This window comes from Aquila chrysaetos, chromosome 9 (genome assembly GCF_900496995.4).
Source record: "Aquila chrysaetos chrysaetos chromosome 9, bAquChr1.4, whole genome shotgun sequence".
In the NCBI taxonomy this organism is placed as follows: Eukaryota; Metazoa; Chordata; class Aves; order Accipitriformes; family Accipitridae; genus Aquila; species Aquila chrysaetos.
In genome coordinates this window covers 41,532,992-41,555,213 of record NC_044012.1, presented here as the reverse complement: position 1 = coordinate 41,555,213, position 22,222 = coordinate 41,532,992, and the positions used below count along the sequence as shown (strand labels likewise).

Genomic DNA, 22,222 nt, shown 5'->3' with positions numbered 1-22,222 from the left:
GTGGAGCTTAGAGTGGAGCAAAGGGGAGGGTGAAATGCAGGTGACTCCTGGTGCTAATTGTATGCAGCAGATTTATCTGGAAGGAGCTGAAGGAAGCGTATCAAGGATGTCTCAGCTATTCAAGTGAGAAATCAAATTAAACTTTGCATCAAATAGTAGAGCTGCTCTGTGCTAGGAGTTATGTCAAATTCATTAAAGGTTTCTACACACCAGCCCCGCAGGAGTTAGTGGAGAGAAAAACCAGTGCTCTGTGTCAGGGGGCTGTGTTTGCCTGCTCACCTGGATGTGTTAATGATGTGGGTAGAGGAAGAGGGGATTATTGCTTTAACCTTCAAGATTACCCATGTGTGGAGCAGGGAGGGGGACACTGACTCCACAGCAATGAACATAATAATTCTGTGTGCCGCTGCCAGCAAGTTGGGAAGTGTGTCCATCAGCCTGCGCCGAGGGATGCGAGGTGAGGACTGGGACAAAAGCCCCAGCAAGCTGGAAGTGTGGAAAACGCTCTCATCCCAGTTGCCCATCTGCTGGTCTCCCATTAACAGGCTGGGAGATGGAGTCCCTTGGGACGCCTGGGGTGTCTGGGAGGTGGGTGGGAGTAATCTGAAGGAGATCAAAATATCAGCATCACACAGAAGTATGCGTTCAGACTTGCTTCTCGTCGGGCACGAGTCCACGCTTGCTCTAGGCCAGGAAAAGATCTGGACAACACATTGCTCCCTCTGTGGGGACAGATTGCTCGGAGGCTGGATGGAGCACAGACTTGGCATGAGAGAGCCTGCAGCCAGGAGGAAGCTGCTAGCGTGGTGGCACGGGAGTCGTCTGCTGGGAATCTGTGATGCCACGGGAGTTTGGCCGCAAAATGATTACCCCATGCTGTACACCAGCAGCTCTGAGAGCTGCCAGCTGACCAAAGCGTGACCATACCCGCTTCTCACCAGCGGTGGGGCATGCCAAAGAGCTGGCGGACATCAGGAGGAGGAGAGGAACATCAAGCTTCATCCACTGCAAATGCTGAATGCCAAAGTTTCCTCTGGCTCATGTGCTAAGGCCCAGGCTTGACTAATACTAGCTGATTATTTTTTTTTTTTTTCATTCCTGATGCATGTTGTGCATTGCTTTAGAAGTACTCAAGCACTAGCTTGATATTTAAAAGCCATTTGCAGTACTGCTGCTCTGCTGGCAGGAGAAATTAATCTGACCCCGGGGTGTACATATCCTGGTGTTGGAGCAGGGCAACCCGATAACAGGCAGGGGTGAGTCTCCTCGGGTGTCCTGCCTACTGCTAGGTCTGGGTTAGGGCTCTCCAGCCAAGCAAATGTCTTTCCTCCCTCCTTTTCTGTTGAGTTGTAAGAATTTTCAGGAATTTAAGATGCTAAACCTCAATTAGGCAACACTTATTAATTTCCAAAATGTAATTTATTTACAAAGTGTTCCCCTTCACAGCAGCAAATGCTGTTAATTGCTGTAGTTTGCTTTCCAGCCTAGGATTTGAGACTTGAAAAGCCCATGAATGTGGCTGCTAGGCAGGCAGGGCTGGCTCTGGGGGGATCTTGCTACCTGGGGGTACGAGGAGCTCATCGAGGAGCTGGCTCTGACCCAGGCACCCCTTTTGCTCAAAGCAGTCCCTGTCCTAGGGCATGGGAACAGGCCAAGGAGCAGGAATTCCTGTTCTCTTTTCGCGGCTGTATTAACCCAACTGTTCTGCAGTGCCTTTTGCTCTCTCTGCTCTTCGGCTTGGTTCATTTGTCCCCAGCGTGATACGGGTATCCTCATCCCGCTCCGGTGTTGCTGCAAGGCTGAGTGAGCTGCCTCTCTGTAGATCTGGAGGCAGAGCTGCAGAAAATCAATGGGGCCAAGAGAAGATGAGGTACTACATGCTTGTCCTTCAAGCTGCCAGCACGGGGGATGGCATCTTTGCAGCGTGATGGCTCAAGGCTATTTTTTTTTTTTTTTTTTCCCCCTCTTCTCTCTCTGGCATAGACTGTTGCTCAGAGCTGCAGAGACGCTGTACTAAAGCTTTGCTGACATGCAAAGCCCTGCGACTAATTCCTCCGGAGCAGGCTGTGCCGTTCACCTGTGAGACACCAGCTCCTCCAGGATGAGGTGGGCTCTGGGGCAGGGGAGCAGCCTCCTGTGTTTTGGGGAAGGAGAAGCTCTCCTTCCTCCTGTGCATGGACTCAGTGGATTGCCTCTTGCCGCCTAGACGAGCAACATCTTTAGGGGAGTCTCCCAGGTGGCTCTTTGGGGAAAGAAGTTGGAGATTGATCGGAGTACCTCGTGCAGAGTCAAAACACTGGCTTCACCTTCCTGTGCTTCCCAAGGACCACTTGAAAAGGGCAAACCAGAGCTGCTCCCCTTCCCCTCGCGCAGGGCTGGGGGACTGCTGGGGGTGAGTGAGTTTGTGTAGGACCCATGATGAGGTCCTTGTCTTGGTTTGGCTCCAGAGGCACTGCTGTAACCCTGACGTTTCATGCAGACTTAGACAAATGATTGCAAAATAGCCCTGTCTTATCTTCTGGCAGGCCTGACCGTGTACCCAGCTCAGCCTGTTAATGAAGCAATTGTTCTACACAATGGATTTAGCCATCAGCCATCGTCTCCAGTTGAGCTTGATCTATAATGCCTGTTTGTAGGCACGGGAAGCGTTCAGCGCTCCCAGGAGCGGGTGGTGTGCGAAGTCTGGATTTATTAGCCATCTGGCATGCTGCTGGGCCATTTGTTACCGAGGATCTCGCAGGAAGAGCCTCCGATGCTACAGTGAACTCCGTGCTGTAGGGAGAGTCGGGATAATTTCTGGGAGCTCGTGGCGGGGGGAGTCCTGGCTTCTCAGGTGCCTAAAACCAGTCAGTTTGGACCACTGCCCACCGGCTGTGATGTTCCTCTTGAACATCCCGGTCCAGGTATCCATGGAGAAGTGTGACCTGCTTCTTCCTAGGCTGAGCGTGCCAGGATGCTGCCGGAGGAGCTTCTGGTTTTGTTTCTTAAGCCTGACCTCTTCCTTGTGCATTTGGTGATGCCTCGTGATGTGGCAAGCAGGGAACGTGCCTTTTCTCTCCGTGGCTGACCTGTGTAGCAGGAATCCAGCCCTGGAGCATCCCCTGCCCTTTGCAGGGCTTGTGTTCAGATGTTGAGCTGGGCAGCTCCAGAAAATGAAATGTAAATGAAATGGAAAGCCGAGGGGCAAGGGGGCTGCTGACTTCTTCACCGCTGAACCCTGCTGCCTGCAGGAGAATTGTATTCTAGCTGTTGCTTGTGGTGTTCTTCCCTGATTAGCCTGGGCAACGCGCTGGCAAGATAAAGGAAGGCAATTTCCTCGGCTCACGCTGAGATCTTATTATGCATTTCCATGAAGCGAAAAGGGAGGAGGGAGCAGCCCAAGCCTTCTGAAGCTCAGGCGCTGCAGAGTTGTACAGCACGATAACCCCGCCAGCCCTTGGGGTGGGCTGAGCGAGGGTTACCCAGCCGCTAAGAAGCGAGGTTAATGACTCGGAGCCGGGGTGCTGGCTTTCTGCTGCCGCCCGGACCCACGCGGGTGGCTGAAGAGCAAGGGCCGCGGATGAGTTGGTGGGGAGATCAGGTTGGACGTCAGGGTCTAGCAGCGGGGTGGAGAGCAGGGTGCTTGCCTCTTTCTCCCTTTTCTCCCTGGTTTGAGTCGGTATCTGCGTGCACGAGCAACGCAGAGCATGCTCTCCTGTGAAACGGTGGTGGTGAAGGTGGCTGGTCCTGTGGGCCAAGGGGTGACAGGGGAAGGTGTCTGTGCTCCCAGAGTGGTTTGCAGAGAGCCTTGGAGATGGCTGGATGAGGTCTTTTTTTTTTTTTTTTTCCTCAGGTAGGCACCTACTCAGCACTCCCTCCCCACCTTCGCCCCTCCACCATCCCCGTTCTGCGTGGTCGCAGCCTCACCTGATCCCACAGCCTTCAGCCGAGTTATGTCCTGACCACGGTCCCTCTCGTGTCTCCCAGGCCAGGATTAAAGTGCACGTAACCTCAGTCAGGAGCTGGTTTCCAGGCTGAGGGTCCTGCTGCCTGTTCAAGTGAGGGGACGTTTCCCTGGCAAAGGGCTGATCACAGACCACGGTTTTGCTTCTTAACACAGCAGTAGGGAGCCCAGCTTTAAATATGGGTTGCTAATGAAAAAGCTCCTCTGAAGACCATTGTACTTTGCAGAAATAAGTGCCTGCGCTGCTAGGGTTGCTTTTAAAACCTCTAACCACTGTGTTCTTCAGCGGCTTAAGCGACGTGCATAATAAACCCCTGAAATGGAGTTGGGCTCTTATGATAACAAGAAAGCACGAGGTTGGAATAAACTGAAATGAGAGGAGTGAGGGGGCTGGTTCCTAACGGTGCTGAGCCGTCCCCCAGGTCACGGTGGGACTCCTTCACCGGGGAACCTGGCTGGCGGGAGGTCTGTGCTTGGCTAATGAGCGAGGGCTGGGCGTGTGATTAGTGTCTCACAGCCACCTCCCCATGGCCTTATTACAGGGTTAGTCATTGTGAATGTCAGTCTGATCGGAAATGATTATGACTGCCCAGAAATCGTTAGTGCTTGCCATGCCACGAGTACAAGTCCATCACTTCTGCTTTTCTCTGTTGGACGTATGGGTGCCTGGGGAAGGAGATTTCATGTGTAGGGATGATCCCTGTAGGTGTGCAGGGCTGGGTTTTAAGCCCGAGCCCATACTGTGCTGGCTAATGGCCCTGCTTCATCGTGAGGACGTGAGCAGAGTTGCTGGTGGATGGACATTTGCGGGAAGCCCACAGCGGCAAGGGTTGCCCAGGTCAGGACGGAGGACCTAGGAGATGTCACGGGTCCTGGTTAGCAGGGGAAAGAGAGAACGAACGACGCTACCGCTGCTAGCCCGTGTCAGCCTGTGGTGGGACCCAGGAGGTGGTTTCAGGAGGTGGCAGGGTCCCCCCCAGCACCCCGCGTTGGCCTCGGGCACGGGGAGCGGCAGGAGGCTGTGAGTGCTGGAGCTGCACCTCTGCCCTCAAGCGCGGCGCTGCGTCCCGACACGCCGTCGGCTGGGGAAGGAGGGTGCTCAGCGACTGCTGCTTCTCGATTAACACAGGGAAACGAGGGTGACCGCCTCCTCCCTGTCTGCTCTCCGTCGCCTGGGCTCCGTCCCGTTGGGCTGCGGGTGGCCCGGTTGGGATCTGAACTGCCTCGGGGGATGCTGCTCCGTCCCGTCCTCTCCCGCCGCAGCCCCGAGGTGAGACGCAAGCGCACGTATCCAGCGGTACCCGAGTCCCTGCCTCCTCCTTGTCCCCTGGCACAAAGAGCTGGGGGTGAATGAAGCCAGCGAGGGCGTTGCGAAGCCAGGAAACCCGCGGTGCTTTTAGGGAACGGCGCTGCCTGGAAACTGCCTCGCGCGCCGGAGAAGCCTGGGTTCACGACAGAAGCATCCTTTAGGTAAATTGCTTTTGTCGGCTTGTAAGATATAGAATTCGTGCCCTTATGCACGTTGGGGGTGTATAAAGCCACATCCCAATGGTTTATTCATCAGTGGCGCTCGGTTCCTTCATGCCATGCCCAGTCCCTTCCCACCCCATGGCACGTCTGTGCAGCAAGATGGAAGGGAGGTGGAGGGGTGCGCGTTAGCTTCGCTGTCTGGCCGGCTCTGGTGCCCGTCTCCCTCTGCATCGTGCTGGGAGATCAGAAGGGACGTGAGGCTGGAGACGTGTTCGCTCCCCCGCCAGACCCGGGGAGACGTCCCTGGCCTCCAGCCCAGCCCTCGGCATCGCAGGGGCGGCCAAGGCGGACCCTTCCCCAGGTACATCCCTGGCAGCAGCCAAGGCACGGCCCCGAATATCCCCTCTCTCCTCTGCACTAATCCCATTCAGACCCCGTCCTCCACTTCTCCCTGGCGAGGCTGCAGGCATGAGAGACCGGCTGCTTCGTTTAGGGCGGAATAGATTAGCTCTCACCCTCGGGAGCAGCTCGCTCAGCTTGCACTTGAGATAAGCGAGGCTGTGTCCTCCTGGCTGTCGGACTCCTCAGCAGCTGGCGGAGCTGTGATTAGCCTCAATTTATGCAGCCTGTTAAACAAACACCTGCAAGGTTCAGGGACAGAGAAGCCAAGTCATTTTTGCAAGCAAATAGTCATGTTGCATTAAACTGAGAACACTGTCCTTTTATTTTTTTTTTATTTTTTTTTTTTTTTTTTTGTGGTGCCTGTTAGAGCTCCGAAGCATCTCCAGTCCCTGTGAAATTTGTAGGGGTACGAGCCAGAGAGATTGCTGCGAGCAGCAGTGACTCTAATATTGTGTGATATTCTTGCAGCGCTGGGCTGATTGCTGTGGGCATGAGCACGGTTGTGACTTCTGGGGTTGCTACTATAGCTGACAATTTCTAAGCTTGTTCTGCTCTTATTGCTTTCTCTGCTGCTTGCAGTTCTCTGTAGCTCACCCCTAATCTCCTGCAATAGACCCGCCATTATTGCCAGCGGTATGATGGGTAGCATCGAAGGGGCACCGTGATGTCGAGATCTGTTGGAGTGTTAATAGAAGGGCTTAATGCGGAGAAAAGGAAATCCTGCTCCTCCACAGACCTTGCCAAAGAATCTCATTTAATTAACCTCGGAGGTGATTACTTACAGCGGTGTTGCGTGCCAGCAAGGAGCCCAAAAATAGTCTCCATCCAAATGCAGCTCGAGGGCAGGCGGCTTTCCCCCTTGGAACGCCCGACCAGACCTGCAGCTGAGAAGGGCTAGAGCAAAACAAGGCTGAAGTAGCATTACCCATCCAGAAGTTTGACTCAAATTGCAGGGACGTTGTTGCATATGGATGCATAGGTTTTCTCCCAGTGGGATCGCCAAGCCCCGGAGCAGACTGAAGGGGTTGGTCTGTGAATGGCAGTGCCTTGGCCGTGGACCTGCCTCGTCTGCCGCCCCACACTTGTGCGTGGGAAGCGGATGGATTTCTTCCTCCCTGGGCGTTTCCTTCCAGTCCTAAGGGAATTCTTTCAGTGAAAGCCTTTGCTTGTTTCTTCACGGGTAACTGGAGAAATCCCATCCTCCCAGATAAAGGACGTGTCAGTATTACTGTTGCCCACCACTGTAAGGCATCCCCTTCCTTGTGGCCACATGAAGGGGACATCTGCAGCGATCAAGCAACCTGCTGGTCTCTCCTCCATCCTCTGCTCTTGTCTCCACCGTGCCCTGGGATGTTCTTTCTACCCTGTATTTTTTGCACTCGGTTTGCTAAGTCCTTTTCATATAGAGGAGAAAAAAAGAAAGTAGCTCCGTAATTTACTATTGGTACAAGCAACTGGCAGCAGAACTCAAGCCTTTGGCTCCACAGCCCCTCAAGTAAATAATCTGGCAGAGTGGAGGCAGATGCCCGTTCTCACTGCTGGCCGTCTCCTCTAGGAAAACAGGACTGCTTCTCGGGGGAGCTGTGAAGAGCTCAGGCCCGCTGAGGGAGTAGAAGATGGAGTCCCGTGCGGTGATTTTGGGGTTTGGAGAGTTGCTTTCCACTTTAATTGCCTAAACTGTGTATTTTCTCCCTCATTTTTTTTCTAAGGCACTGAGATTTCCCTTGGCGTCAAGGGAAATGTGCTGGTGTTGGATCTGTTTCTCTCCCAAAGTCTTACAGCAATCCCGCCTATAATTTGGGGTCTTTTACGTAACTAAAAATAGCTGCAGTGTTTGTAGCTCTGCAGTAAGCTGCTCATTACTCTTATTTTCCTTGCATTTAGATTGGTTTGTAGATGCATATGTTTCTAAAATTCCTGCTCCCTCTCAGCGGTATTTCTGATGCTGTTCCTGGGTACAGTCCCTCCTTCCCTGTTCTCTCTTCCTCCTGGGAACAGTGAACAAACCAACAGCACCTTGCCTTTCCCTTCCCTGCTCAGCTCCACGGCTGGGCTCTATTCCTGTTCCAGCTGTCGGAGTATCCAGCGTCTCGGTCCTGCTGCCACTTTACTCTGCAGTTAATTACCCCGTCCTTGCTGTGAGCTTCGCGAAGTTGGTCAGAAGCATTGCACTTCTTGTAGCTTGTGGTAGATCCTAGCACAGAGTCTTTTGGGACTATTAAATGAACCAAGTTCTTTATTAACCATTATCTACAGAGGAGATGGATCAATGACCAGTCTTCTGGCACCAGGTACCCGTCCCAAGTTGGCAAATCCTCCTCAAAACGTCCCTTTCCTGCATCCACCACTTTTCTGATGGATCCAAACACCCCAGCTTCTGCAGACACCTGGTCTCTGCCCTCCTTGGGGTTTGTGCAAGGAGCTCATGGCGGGATGAAATGGGGAGGTCTGGATGGCTCCTCTTGCAGATGATTCATGTTGTAGCCTGGGTCTGGCAGGTCTTCTCCCAGCAGTCAGGGCACGTGCCTGAAGGTCAGGGCTTTCAGCTGTGATTTTTTTTTTTTTTTTATGTCCTTATCTTATTCTCCTAATGATGCTTCCTTGTGTTTCACAAGACGTCCAAAGCATGTGCCATAGTCCTGTGGGAAAGAGGGAAGAGGTGAAGGATGCACACTGACCCTCAGTTCTGCCGCTTCTGTGAAGTTGCCCTTTGCCGGTGTGAAATCCTCCCCTGGCTGGGCTGTGAGGATGCAGGGTGGAGGGGAGCCTGGATAGCACGGGTATAGATGTACCTTATGCTGCTCCATCTTCTTACCATGTGGAGTTCTCAAAGCCAGAGCGTGGCTATCACAAGAGTGATGCCAGGAGCGTGGCCGCAGTTTGAACGAGATGGAAGAGGACCTGAAGCTTTCCCCGATTCTTGCAATACCGAGAACCCAATTTGCTGACCCCCTGCAGCTCTGGGGTTTTCTGATCTTGGCAGCCTTTTGTCCATCTGAGCTGTCCTTTGCAGCTCCTGTACGGTCACCCCAAGCCTCAGCAGCCATTTCAGCAGAGCCCCAGCTTCTTTGGGTACACAGGGCCACCAAAAGGGATGCGTGCTCTTACCCGATGCTCTGCTGGGGTCTCGATTCCCAGCCAGGGCTGGGGATGCGGACAGGGAGCCTGGCTCCGTTCTGCGCATTCTCCCACCAGGAGCAGATCCCCACAGCAGTAGTGGTGAGGCTCGGCACGGCAGCAGCTTGGATGGAAGCGGGGTTTGGGCGAGTTGTGGGTGAGGAGAGGATCTCTTGGCCATCAGTTAGTAAGGGTGAGACTGCCGGAGCAAACATCTGCTATGCGTGTGCGTTTCCGAAGCGGTGGGGAACAAGGTCGCTTGTGTTTACCAGCACATGAAGAAAAGATCCAGCTGTACGCCAGTCCTGAACCAAGCACAGTGGCCAGCCTGGGATCAGTGGGTGGATGTACCCAAAGAGGGCAGTGCCGTGCCACGTTCCTCCCCAGCCTCTCCAGAAAGTGGCTTCCCCAGCCCTGGCTGCTGTCTTGGAGAAGGGCTCTCTTGTCTGCAGAGCTTCATGGAAATGGCAAACCTCAAGGATTCCTTGAAGGAAAATTATCTTGGCTCATGATAAGGCATATAGGTTTTTTTTTTCCTGAGGTGTAGCAATTACTTTAAAGAAGAAACCCTTACAGATAGCTGTTGCTGAAATGCCTGTTCCGCCTCCTGACAACCTGCTCTTCTCACTAGCTCAGACAAAAGTACGCATCTGCCCAATGCTAAATCAGATGTGCTTTTCCCCGTTTACATTTCTTCCTTGCCTTGCTGCCTTGACTCCTCATCTCTATCGAAGGCTGCAGGCTTGTCCCTCTGCCGGAGGGTCCCCTGAGCTCCGCTGGAGCCCACTTGTGTCCCCAGCAGTTTCCCATTTGCACCCACCCTAGGGTGGCTTCTGCAGGGAAATACTTCTCATTTAAATCTTGCTTGTCTAGGGAAAAAACTGGGGAGAAATAGCTATTTATTGGTCCGTATGCTGCTATGAGAAGAGGGGCCAGACCCTGTCCCTCTTCGGGGAGGGTCGTGTAGGCGTCCCAGGGTGCTGGGAGCTGTGCGTTAATGCAGTATGCCGGCCCTTCTGTGCTGGGAGAGGGAGGGATTTGCTGGCTGCCTGCACTGCCTTCCCCTGCGGATCTCCTCCAGGCAGGGGAACTGGCCTTTCATTGCAGCAAAAAAAGCAGTTCCCCCGAGATGCACGGCCCTGGGCACCCTCGCTGCCCCGCTGACGCTGTGCTGGGGGAGATGCTGGCACATCCCTGGCCCCATAGGCAGGACTGGTGCGGTCATCTCCAGATTGTGCCCATGGCGTTTGGGAGGGTGAGCGAGCAGAGAGTGATGGGGAGAGCTCAGCTGTCCCCCCTTCTGCCTCGGGATCCGTTTGTGGTTTGCTCCGGAGAGTAGGATTCGGCCCCATTCCTGCTGATGGCTTGGAAAGCCTGCTCTGCAGAGAGCTGTCAGGGAAGGGAGCGGGCGTTCCTAGGCTGCTGCTCTGCTCCGTAGGAGGAAAGACTTCAAACAGCAATTAGCTAACATCGCCATTTCCAGAGAAACAGCTCTTGACGCACCTGACAATGGGCTGCAGGAGGCAAACAGGTTAAAAGCTCTAATTCTGGTAAGGTATATTTAGGTGGGCTTTTTTCCTTTCAAAGGAAGGTAGGTTAAAAAGGCTCTGACTCCTTGAAATAGACTTCTCTTTCCTTAACCAGCTAGGAGCTCCGTTAGGAGTACCGGCCGTTCCTTTCCACCCAGCCAGGACGGTTGTCCTGGTGTTTGTGACACATGCCGAACGCAGCAGCACCTGGGGTATCTGGAAACCTGCCCTCACGTCAGCAGCAGAGGGGCCGAAATAAAAGGGTCTGTTTTCCCTTGACAGCTATCAAAAGGAAGAACTTATCTGCTGCTGCTTGCCGGTTGTATTATTTATTCTATTAGCTGAAGCATAGTAGCGTAAAAGATAATTTAGTCTGGGTTAATGCAGCACAATGCAAAACTCATTACTAAGCCAGAACCATGTTCTCCTGTTACCCTGTGCCTGCTGCCCTCCCTGGATGCCTGAACATCCCTGGTCCCCTCTCACGGCACGGGCTGGGGCATCGGGGCGGCTGTGGACGTGGAGAGGGGAACTGATCTCGATCAGCCGTGGCTGAGAGCAGCGATCAGCTCCGGCTGTGTGGGAATGAACGCGGAGCTCGATTCCCAGCACCTACCACCAAGGTTGCCTGCACCATTGCCGCCTGCTGCTTTCGGTGGCTTTCGGTGCCAACGCGAGCGAGCGCTGCTGATGCTGCCATCCCGGCGCCGATGCTCTCGCTTAACGTGGGAAGGCAGGAGCATCTGTCCCCCGCCAGTTCCCTATTAGCGTGCTGCTATGAAGGCAAAAAGCCATCTGCCCGCAGAGGTCGGGTTCCGCGGTCGGTGATATTTGCTAACCCGAGAAGAGAAAACACCGCTATGGGAAGGCAGGCGGAGGGATGTGCCATCAGGGATACAACCTCGTCCTCTGAATTCGCTAAAATACGGGTCTCCCGTATGTTGCTTTCTTGTTGACCAGGAGACCGGACCCGTGGCTCTTCCACGTGATACCAAATCTCCTGACGTGCCCTTCCCGCAGCTGCTGAAGAGAGGCTCAACGTGGGGTGATGGTCCTGTGCTCCTCCTGCCTGGATGTCTCCTCTTCCTCGTCAGGTCAGTGTTGCCAGATGGGATCTTGTCTTCAGGAGGAGCCTCTAGTGCCATGTTCACACTGATTTTGCTAAGCACCTTGGCTCCTGAGGACATTTGCATGACACAGCTGGTTTAAGAAGGTTTTTACAGAGCATAGTCATTTATTATGAGCCAGCATTTGCAGAGTAACTCCATACAATTAGCTGGGTCGCTGGTGCTTGCCCTGGGACCTGTCCAGGTGTTAAGAAATAAATAAGTTTTAAATAGAATGAATCACTCAGAGTCAATCATTTAGCATTAGGATAGAGAAGTTACAGCATAATATTGTGCGATTTAGTATACTGTTTGTCTAGCGTTACTTACTTAGCATGAGGAGCTAGATCTGCTGAAGCTTCAGGCTGCAAGCTGGGAGCTTTCACCTAGATTTGCTGAACTTTTATGTAGTTAAGCAAAAGAGGGTCTCCAGAGCCAGCTCAAACCAAGAGGGAGGGAGGCTACAGCCGCCAGCAGAAGCTGCAGCTCGGGCAAGGTAAGAACTGTTAACAGTCTGCCTGGACATGGAGAAGGAACCCAGTGAGGTGTTAGAAGATCCCAGACCAGAAATCACCATTGGACCGAAAGGCGCGTGAAGAGCGCGGGAGGGGCGGGTGCGCAGGTTGCAAGGGGATAATTACTCAGGGATTTCTTTGTTTGGGGTCTCTCTTTGGAGACACCCGGCTCGAGCTGTTCCTACTGCTGTACCCCTCAAATTATTTCTTTTATGGAATCTGGAGCCTGAGACACTGCTGTGGGAAACCTAGGGTCCAAACCGCAGGGATAATACCGCCCAGATGAGTGTGTGAGTGTGAGTCAAGGAGCAAACTGGGGCACCCATCGGTTGACTGGAACCACCTTCTGCGAAGGGACTTGGGTCCTAGCAGCGAAGTCTCGGGTGGTGTGAAAATGACCCCGAGCCTGACCGGGACACTCTGACAATGCAAAGTACCTTGACACGGGGAATCCCAGACCCGCTGGGGGCTCAGAGGTGCCTGCAGCTCCATGGTCTACTCCACTTGCTGTGGTGACAGCCTGACTCGGCCCACCATGGAGTAGCCCTGGCCCTTTGGTATGCCTCTTTCCATGATTTCATCTAAATTCTGCTACCTTTCCTTGTCAAAACCAGTAGAGGTGAGCTAACGACCTGGGTGCAGATCGGAGGGTGCATCCCCTTTTACCTCATCACATACTGATGATATTAAGTCCAAGAGCATCGCATTCTGGATGTTTATAAATTATAAGGGAAACAGATTTCTCCCTTAATCCCCTGAGTTTTTTTCATTCCTTCATTGTGTTATTTAATACGTTAAGCTGTATGCCAGCCCTTGTTCTTGCTTACTATAGATGAGGCTGGCTTGCCAGCACTTTCGCCTCCTTCCTTTTCCCATCAGCATCTGAGAGCTTGGGTAGAGCTGCTACATGTTACTTCTGCAGCAGCGCTTTGATTACCTCTGTCAGTGCAGACTGACCAATACAGCAGTTCAATGAGTATGTCGCTCTTGACAAGCGTTATTTGCCCTGGATAAATCAGGTAGCATATCTTCAGTTGCAGGTAATAGGCAGTAACATCCTCCTTCCGCATCATCTGAAGGTTTCCAGGTCTCTGTTTCACCCAAAGGGGCTTCCTTGCTTCCACCGCAGTGGGATGCAGAGAGCTAACACTGAGTGAGGAATTGTGGAGTCTAGAAGCAGCAGGGCTGCTTTAAATGAGGCTGTTGCCCTCTGTACTCATCCCATCTCGAGAAGCACAAGATATGATCTCAAGGTGCAGGACTTCTTCTCAAGGTAGGTTGGTCAACATTGCCCTTGCTATCTAGGAGTTGTTCTGGCAGCGTGTGGGCTGTCAGTCTCAGTGGGGCAACACAGAGACACCAGCCGATAACAGACTTTGCTGGCCGGTTTGATGCGTTATGCTTTCCCAGATCTGTGTTTGCCCCCCGTGTTGGATGCTTTCTTGCCCTGCTGGTGCAGGGGCTGGGCTGGGCAGGCTGTGATCCCCAGCATGGTGAGCAGGGGAGCGTGGTGCTCCCAGCGTGGTGTTTCCAGAGGGTGAGAGGAGCTGGCAGAAGCTTTTCTGCATCTGTTGCTTTGGTGTAAATGGGCCTGCCTCCCCATGCCTACTCATTTTCTCCCAAATATCGCTGCTCTCAGTTGACTCTTAGCAGCTGTGCCTGTCCCCCTCCTCCTGACGTGACGTGCAGCTCTGAGCTCCCCTGCGTGGATGTGATGGTCCTTCTACCGATGTTCATGTTGGCTCCCTGCTGCCGTGCTTGGCCTCTTCTCCCATCCCTGGTGCTACAAGCTCAGCACTCCTCTCCCCGTGCTGCCTTAGCCTGCACAGCCTTATTCCCAAACGCCGCTGGAACGCTTCCCTTTCAGAGCAGAGCCCACCCATGGGTGAGATGCTGTCACGCTCTGCCCACGCGCCTGGCTGCGGGGGCTTGATTTGTTTGCTCTCCTTCTCCCAGAGCGGTGGGGAGGGCAGAGCTCGCTGCCGGCAGGCAGAGGCACCTCTTTCCCCCCCCCCCGCCGCCAGCACATGCCGTGCAAGGGAGGATGACGAGGTTCCTTTTGTTCCCGTGGCTGGGTGGGAGGTGGCACCGAGACCCCTGCGACTCAGGCGAAGGCTGCTCTGTGCCGTGAGCCGGCGGGCTGTTCCCAGGCTTTTTGGAGGGGGCACGGTGGGGACCCGGAGGCTGCATCCTCTTTTGCTTCCCAGGAGGGCTCGGAGCAGGCTCGTGCACACCCGCCCTCCCTTTTGAAGGGTGGGGGAGAGTTTGTTGCTATTATTCGTGTGGCTTTTGTGAAGTTTAATGTGACAAGAAGAGTGCTATAACTGCTTGGGATGTTGTTTGTACCTGTCCCTGCCCCAGGAGCCTTGGTGAGGCTCTACCTGCCCTCCGAAACCCCTTCACCAAATCACGGCGGGGTCAAAGCAAGCTTTGCCCTGGCAGAAAGGAGCCTGTGGCACTGGGTCCTCTCCCCTTGGCTCCTCTTGGCCACGACTGGCACGAACGGTGTTTGTTGGCAGGTCTCCCTCCCTGTGCTGCTGCCTGCCTCGTGCTTGTTCCCAAGAGGAACGAGCTGCACGTGATGGCTTCTGAAATAAAGCGGGCTCCCAGGTGTCAGGACACGCTTCCTGGGCAGAAGGAAAGGAGCTGGAAATCTGAGCTTCGCTTGTGTGCAAGTTGCTCGGGGCTTTGCCAGGGCAAGACCTGGCTCCGTGCAGGTGCTTAGCTGCCTGCGCTGCCCGCTTCGCTCTGCCGCGGCTGGAGCAGAGGGGTGGGAAGAAGGCTTGGCAGACCAACCACGCTGTCCCCGGGGAAACGGCGTGGGGTGGAAAAACGCTTGGGCACGGTTCTCCTGCTGTACCTGCTGGGCTGCCAGCCCTTCGACAGGAGGTGGGACCGACTGAGCCAGTCTGGAGGGCTGGGAGGTGGTACCGTGGCAGGGGAGATGCTGGCTGCCCAAGAGCTGTCCCTGTCCCCCGTGTCCCTGAGTGAATGTGGGAAGAGCGAGTTTAAAATCCAGCTCTGGCTCCCTGTGTGCTCCCAGGATCGTGGGCAGCAGGGACGGGCTCTGCTGCCTGCATTAGCAGTCAGATTGCCTCGGGTTGCCGCAGATTTATCCATCAGCAGTAATGCTGGCCAGCCCTGGGGGGGGACAGCGTGACTCGGGGTCCCCAAGGTCCCCGTAGAGAGGCACTTCTGCGAGCCAGGTTAAAGCCGGCTGCCAGGCATCTGCTTTTTCAGGAGCTCCCTTGGGCTGCGCGCCCTTTGGCACGTGAGGCCGAATCCCGTCCCTTGCCCTTCACGAGGTCTCCCTGGTCCCTGCATCTACACCCTGCAGCAGCATCCCGCCCCGTGGATGTGACGGCCAAACCTCACCACCCACCGGGCTCTCCCTTATCGCTCTGGCTCAGCCACCTCCACCCCTCGCCGGGCTGCCGCGGCCGCGCGTCCTCCCAGCCCTGCGCTCCGGCTGCTCTGCCGGGGTCCCGGCCGCGTGGGGGGCAACCTCCCCCCGGCTCCCTGCCCGTTCTGCCTTGGAGAAGAGCCCGACCTGACCGCCCTGCTCATTCGATTTGTTTTGGTTCATGTTACAGTCGAGGATGAAGTTGCAGATATTTCTGCGCAGCGATAGGATCTCGCCAGCCAGCTCTCCTTTAATAAGATCCCAGGCATTTGAGGTGCCCGACTACCTTATCTCCCCGCTGCAGATGTACGTTACCCCCCTCTCTCGCCAGACTGGGAGAAAGCAGCTGAAATGCTGCTACCCAGCCCGGTCTCCGGTAAATGCTACAACCTCTTCTCTAGCCCATAAATAAAAGGGGAGGTTGGATGCTAAAGCAAGGCATGAACACAGCATCGCCCACGCTTCGGCAGCTCTCGGGGCCTCCTGGAAGCTGTCTGATGCAAAAGGGAACATCCCCAGCCAGAGAAGTGAATGCCAGAGCATGTGCCCTGGCCAGAGTGGCCACTGTGAGCAGAAAATGTGGAAAAATAAGTGGAAAGTGGAAGGAGAAGCTGGGAATCAACAGCACTTCATGCAGCACACAGCCTGGAAAATGTAGAAATTTTGAAGGGAAGTGAAAAGATGCGATGAGAAACTTCAGAAGAATTTCTAGCAGTGAGGAGGATGAACTGATTTTTAGCATATGAAAAAAAGGGGAAAAAGAAAAAAGCTCTTAGCAGTGCTATCGGAATTGGAAAAGTAGAGCGTGTGGTGTTATCTGCGGAGAAGGGGTGATGCCTTCAGCCTGCGTGACGGTGAACGTCGGTGAATCTATCTCCATCCCTGCCGTGGCCGATGGTCCCATCAGCAGGATTTGGGAAGCGTGGGTGGCTCGGGGCGGGCAGGTTCCCCCAGCTCCTGCCCTGGGGCTGGAGAGGAGCGAGGAGCAGCTCGCTGGATCACACGCTGACTGCTTCGGCATGAACCCTGAGCGGCGCAGGAGGCGAGCTGCTCTCCAGGCTGGGCTTTTCTGGGAAATGGTTGATGAAGGTTTTGTGGGAGGTTGTATAATGATTGACCTTACAGGAATGGGCCTTATTAAAGCACGGAGCCAGCTTAGCTTGCAGCCGGGTCAAGGTGTATTGCAGAAGATGATATCGTTGCTGTTTAGAAATTCATACTTTTCTTCGGTCGGAAAGTCCTTCAATTCTGTCTTGTTGCACCCTGGTACAGAAACAGGCCTGGGTCACAGCTCTGTGTTTCCCCACAGGGCATCTCGTCTCCCTAGGGCAGGCTGAACTGTTGAACCAGCACCCGCCCGGCTTGCAAAGCCGTTTTGGGGTTAGCCCGCCGATGTTTAGGCAGTGCCACCACATCTCTCTGAACCAGAGGAGTCCCTTGTCCACAGCGGCCCCAGCAGGCTGCCTGCAGCACCGGGGCTCTTGGAGATCCCTCGGTGCGATGCAGATGAACCCACACCTAATTGCTTTTAAAATTCCCTGTTGCTATGACAACTTACCAAGCGTGATGCGCTCAAGTGCTGTCTCTCCACTCCCAGGTCTTGCATCGCCACCAGAAAGCTGTGTGCGTACCTCTGTACGTACATGTGCTTTATTCCAGCTTTCAAAGGTGGTTTATAATCCCCCTGGAGCCAGAGCAGAATCTCTCCTGAGCTGGTGAAGGGTTTACTTAAAAGGTCTGATAATAAGGTTAAGGAGAGGCCAACAGCCGCTCACCCCGCTGCTGAGCGCTTCGATAGCTAAATTTAGCCCCTTGAGTCATTACTGAGTCAGCAAATCGGGGGCGGGAAATCTTGATTTCTCTTTTCTTCCTTTTTTTTCCAACAGCCATGCACCCAAGGTGAGCTCCAGGTTGGCTTGGTTTCTGTCCTAATCCAGCACATTCCCTGCCCACAGTGCTTTTCCCTGGAGCACCCTTGAGCCTGTCCAGAAGAAGTAGGAACTCCTTTCTCTGACACCTGCCGAGTGGCCTGTCCGGAGGCAAGCAGCATCGTTCCCCATCGTTAGTGGTCTGAGGCATGGAAAGCTCTGTCTCGTTAGCGTTGTCTCTTGCTGGGTAAGCGCTGGCCGAGGCTGCGGGCAGGTAGAGCGTCCCCGGAGCTGCTTGGAAACACGGCGATGAGTGAAGGTCCATCCAGATGCTCCTCTCCCAGCATGGTGCGTGAGAGTGTTGCAGCGTGGCTAGTAGCAACAGAAAAGCTCGAAAAAAACTCACGTGAATTTTAAAATGAGCAACACCAGGAGATCCAGATTTGCTGGATCCAGAGCCGCTCTGTGCGATGCCCAAGTCTCCTTCAGCCTGGCCTGTCCCTATGCCACACGTGCAACCATCCAGCCCTCTCCAGAGGAGAATCAGGCTCCGAGGTCCCCGGGAGGCTGCGATGGAGCAGGATCAGCCGGAGCTCAGCGCTGTGCCCGGTGGAGACCCTCTTCTGGGATGGAGCAGGCCAGCAGGCTGTCCAGGCAGCTTCTCATAGTCCCCGGAAAGTAAATCCTGGGAGCGGAGTCCCCACTGCTAGCTGATTGTATCAGTTTGTATTAGATCCCTCTGAGTGTGTTTTGCATAATTTGTTTCCCAGAATGAAGTGTTTTACAAGTGCAGCGTTTAATCACCTTGCAAAAGGGGATGAAAAACTATCTCCACCCCTGGGGCTGGGAAATAGCTAAAAGGGAATCTAGAAAAGAGACCGCGTGCTCACTCCGTCATATTAGCTGGGCTGAAAAGCCCAGAAGAGCTGGTGTTTGTGCTTGCAGACAGCCAGGGGTTGGCCAGGAGGACTCAGAGGTTCAAAAAGCCCATGCTGAAAACATCAAGCACGGAGATGTCCGAGTGGAGCAGAGCCCCGGCGTCCTGCCCAGGAGCTGGAGCTGTGCTTGCCCTCCCAGGGGCCGTGATGCCTGGCTGAAGGAGGGTGGTGTGGATGCTGCCCATCCAAAGCCTCCGCAAGCCACCTCGGTGTAACGGCTCCTGAAACATAGCTCTTCCCTTGGGCCCTGGTGCTCCCCTTACTTCTGTTTTTAGCGGAGGCACCCCAAAACCTGGCAATAGAAGTATCTCCTCAGCTGAGGCTGGGTTTCTGGCAATGAGCTGAATCCAAGCAAACCTGTGTCAGAAGCAATGCCGCAGAAGGGAGCACCACCAGGCTCTGCGCAGGACCTGGCCCTTCCTCGAGGCAGAGGTACCTCGATTTTGCTTAAGGACTGTCGGTACTTGGACATAAATCAGTGGCTTGTTGGACAGTGAAGGGCACAGTGAGCGATGGGTGCTCCTCGCCCTGCTCTGTGTGCTTGCACGGTGAGGATGGATGCTGGGCTGGGGGGCTGCCACTCTCACTGTCATGTTTTTTTATTCACAGTAGGCGAAGGATGAAAAATCAGAGTAATGGCCAAGGAGACAGCATCCACTTGACTTCTCTTGCCCATGGCGGGAGCGATTAATCTAGCTAAGGCATTGCAGCAGGGCGAGACCACAAGGTTACGCAGCCCAAGCCCGTGTGCTCCAGGACCTCAGGACGATGCAGGACCAGCAGCCGCCAGGTTTGTTCCCCCTCCCTCTCCCTGCCTTGCCTTTAATCTGCTGCCGGGGGGGGAATATCGTTCCCGGTCGGGAGCTGGTTCAACCCCGGCCGGTGAAGCAGCGGGAGCCCTGCCGTTACTAATGAGATGTTTGCTGCTCGCTGGCTGACGCGGCGGCAGGGACTCGGTGCTGCCTGAGACCTGCGCCGATAAACCGAGCCTCCCGGAGATGGAGTGGCTTCCCTCTGCTCCGGGCCTGCCGTCTGCTCCCTCTTATCTAATAGGATCTCTCCTCTGAGCACCTCTCAAGCCTCCTCTGTAGCGTAACAAACCGCTGAGGTCTGATCCTGCCGGCAAGCGCCATGAAGTGAGAGCGGATCTGTCCGCCGGCAGTCTCCGCTCCGGGGTCGGAGCGGGGCGGTGGTCCGTAGGAGGCTGCTGGAATTCCGTATTGCAAAGGGCACGGCTGTCGCCTTCGGGGAGAGGCTCCGGCAGATGTTGGAGGAGAACCACCCCGCACAGAGCCAGCATGCCCCTCGTTTGGCTGCGGCTGTTCGACGCCAACGATAACGAGCAGCTTGGAAGGACGTTTTTTTTTGTTGGTAGCTGGTGATGCCTGTTTACTAAAGGCTGCTGAATAGGAAAGGGAACAAGGTCTTGGCCTCCCCGCCTGGGAGCAGGACCTTCTGTCCCTTGGACACGTGTGGCTGGCGGGGTGTCTGAGTAATGACGTCCCGGGGAAGATGCTGTCTGCAGCCCTGGGTTTGAGAAGCCACAAAGGGTGGGTGATGCAGTGCAGACGGCATTGAGGGGATGGGTGCCTGCCTCTCCCCCCGTTATTTATTATGCCATAAAATCCAAGGTAATGTACATCAATAAACGCTGCAAAGGGTTTCATGCGTGTCAGCCACGCGTATGTGACGGAGCAGACGCTCTTTCAAGACAAGGGGCTCCGTGAGCGGAGGCTGGTGTGATTGATAGGGCAGCCTTCAGCTGCCCGCACCTTCGCTTGGCTGTAACGGGGATCTGCTTCCCCAGAGCACCCCATCGCCGTGGGCTGGGAAGGCAGGGTCCCTCTGGGCAGCGGGGTCCCACCTGCGTGGGTACCTCCTGTGAGGGGTTTTTGCAGGCTCTGTGCTCAGAGCTGCTCGCCTGCGTGTGACGATGGCCAACGCCATCCCCAAGGCAGGGTCGGATGCCCGGGGAGGCAGGGAGCACTGGGGGGGCTGCTTGGAGGAGCCAAGGTTCCCACTGGCTGATTTTTCCCAGGGAACAAGACGCGTGCCATCAGGCTTTTTATGTGCCTGTACACCTGACAGCTCCTGAGCCCCTCAGATGGTCTCAGCCGCGTGTGACAGCAGAGCTGTCACCAATGCTGACGGGAGATGTTCCTACGCGGAGATGTTCTTGCACAGAGATGTTCCCGCGTGTCCCGTGAAACGTGCAGCCAGATGGGAGAGGGTGACGGCGAGCATCACCATGGAGGGACAAGCCAGCGTGCGCACACCCCCAGGACACGCAGGAACGAGTCCTGGACGCGTGTGGCCCTCTCGTGGGTGAAAGCTTGGGCAGGCGGCGACAACTTAGACGTCAAACTTGGGTGAACCAGGAGACATAAATCCCGGTATTTGGGATTAGTGCGGGTAATTTGTTTTAAAGACAGACAAATCCCTTCCCTGTAGGTGCCTGCTTGTCACAGGAGACGTTCCTCACCTCCAGGAGAGTTACCCCAGTTGAACAGATCCAGCCCTTTCTGGGGACACAGTCTCCGGAGTTGCTAATCACTGGGTTTGGGGATTTTTTTCCTAACACTTGTGGGTGATGGCTTCCTCCTCCTTCTCCCTTTTGTCTCTCTGCAACATCACAGGGTTGGGAAGGACCAGCTGCTGATTTGATTAATGGCCCTTTTCTGAAAAAGCAACAGAGACAAATGTCCTCCTGAACGTGGCAAAGAGAAATGGAGAAACAGACTGGCTAATTTTCAGCTATTATTTGGGAACCCAAACTCCTTCCCAGTATCAATTTAGCTATTATTTCAAAAACTAATTAATCTTCACTGAGGCAGCTCCAAGGGACCTGTGTTTAGATAATTAACAGCCCATGGATTATGAAAAGTCTTGCTTTTGGATCCTACTACAGTGCTTGCCTTCGAGAACACGCCTGCTATCATCCTGCTTACCAACTCCTTTCATCAATCCATCTTATTTTGACAATTAAGAGCAAATAATTAGCCATGATGGATTTTGCTTGCTTTCTTGCAGCTCAGTTCCTTTTTCTTTCGGTCCTTAAATGTTCTTCAGCTGGGCAATTTTTTTGGTGGTTTTGCAGCTAATTACAGCCAAGCAGGGCAAGTCACTGCTGTTACCAAGAGGATCTGGAGAAAGGTTTTATTTGGCTTGTGGAGAAGCTGGGCAGCAAGGTATGCGAAAGGAGATCCTAGAAGGATAGGGGATGGGATTTTTTTTTTTTTTTTTTTTTTTTCCCCTTCTCCAGTCTTGCACGATGCAACGTGAACTCACCCCCCCCGTATTGCCGTGCCGGCGCTGGGGTCACCTCCCTCCCTGGGGAATCTCATCCTGGCCTCTCGCTTGCCGCCGCAGCTTTGATCCTCCTGTTGCTCTGGATGGCGAGATGTCCCCGAGCTGCCGGGGCTGTGGGATTGCTCTGCGCAGCACAGCGAAGGCGATGGGGTGGCACAGACCCAGAGGCAGCAGTGGAGCGGGTCTGCAACCGGTGCAGACCCCGAGCAGCTCCCGGCCGTGCCCTGCGTGCTCGCTGGCTGCGGGGAAGCGAATACGGGCTGGCAGCGCTAGCGGAGCGATGCCGTGTTTAATAAATTTGAAAGGCAGCCACAGATGACAGCGCTCTGCCCGCTACGTCCACCGAGTGCTGCAATTCTTCATTAAGCAGCCCAGAGTTTGCTTGCTCTTCTGCTGAGGGCAAAGGAGCCGGAGCGGTGAGGAGCTTGGCCTTTCAACCCTTTTTCTCAATGAGACGATTCTGAGGTTTTCTTTTTTTTCACCTTAACTTGGGGCCAAACTCTATTTGGTTCAAGGCCAGCTTCACCTGGCTGAAGGCTAGGAGAGTACCGAGGACGTATAGTGGCTTGTACAGGGGACTGGGGACCTTGGGCATGACGTGGGGAGGGGGAAACCTGGAAGA

At 54.5% G+C, this 22,222-nt stretch overlaps 1 protein-coding gene across 3 annotated transcripts in view; it reads left to right on the top strand.

Moving 5' to 3' along the window:
- The window catches only part of SUDS3 (SDS3 homolog, SIN3A corepressor complex component), a 75,905-nt gene that overhangs the window by 44,229 nt on the left and 9,454 nt on the right, over positions 1-22,222 (top strand). Inside the window, exons 19-23 of one of the 3 annotated variants that reach the window (XM_030024001.2) lie at positions 1,984-2,106; positions 11,422-13,355; positions 15,676-16,339; positions 17,372-18,723; positions 18,901-22,016. The exons of 1 other annotated variant lie outside the window; for it this stretch is intronic. The gene's annotated coding sequence lies outside the window, so the exon portion shown is untranslated. The remainder of the gene's footprint in view (positions 1-1,983; positions 2,107-11,421; positions 13,356-15,675; positions 16,340-17,371; positions 18,724-18,900; positions 22,017-22,222) is intronic. One more of the 3 variants, XM_041125699.1, reaches the window with a different exon arrangement.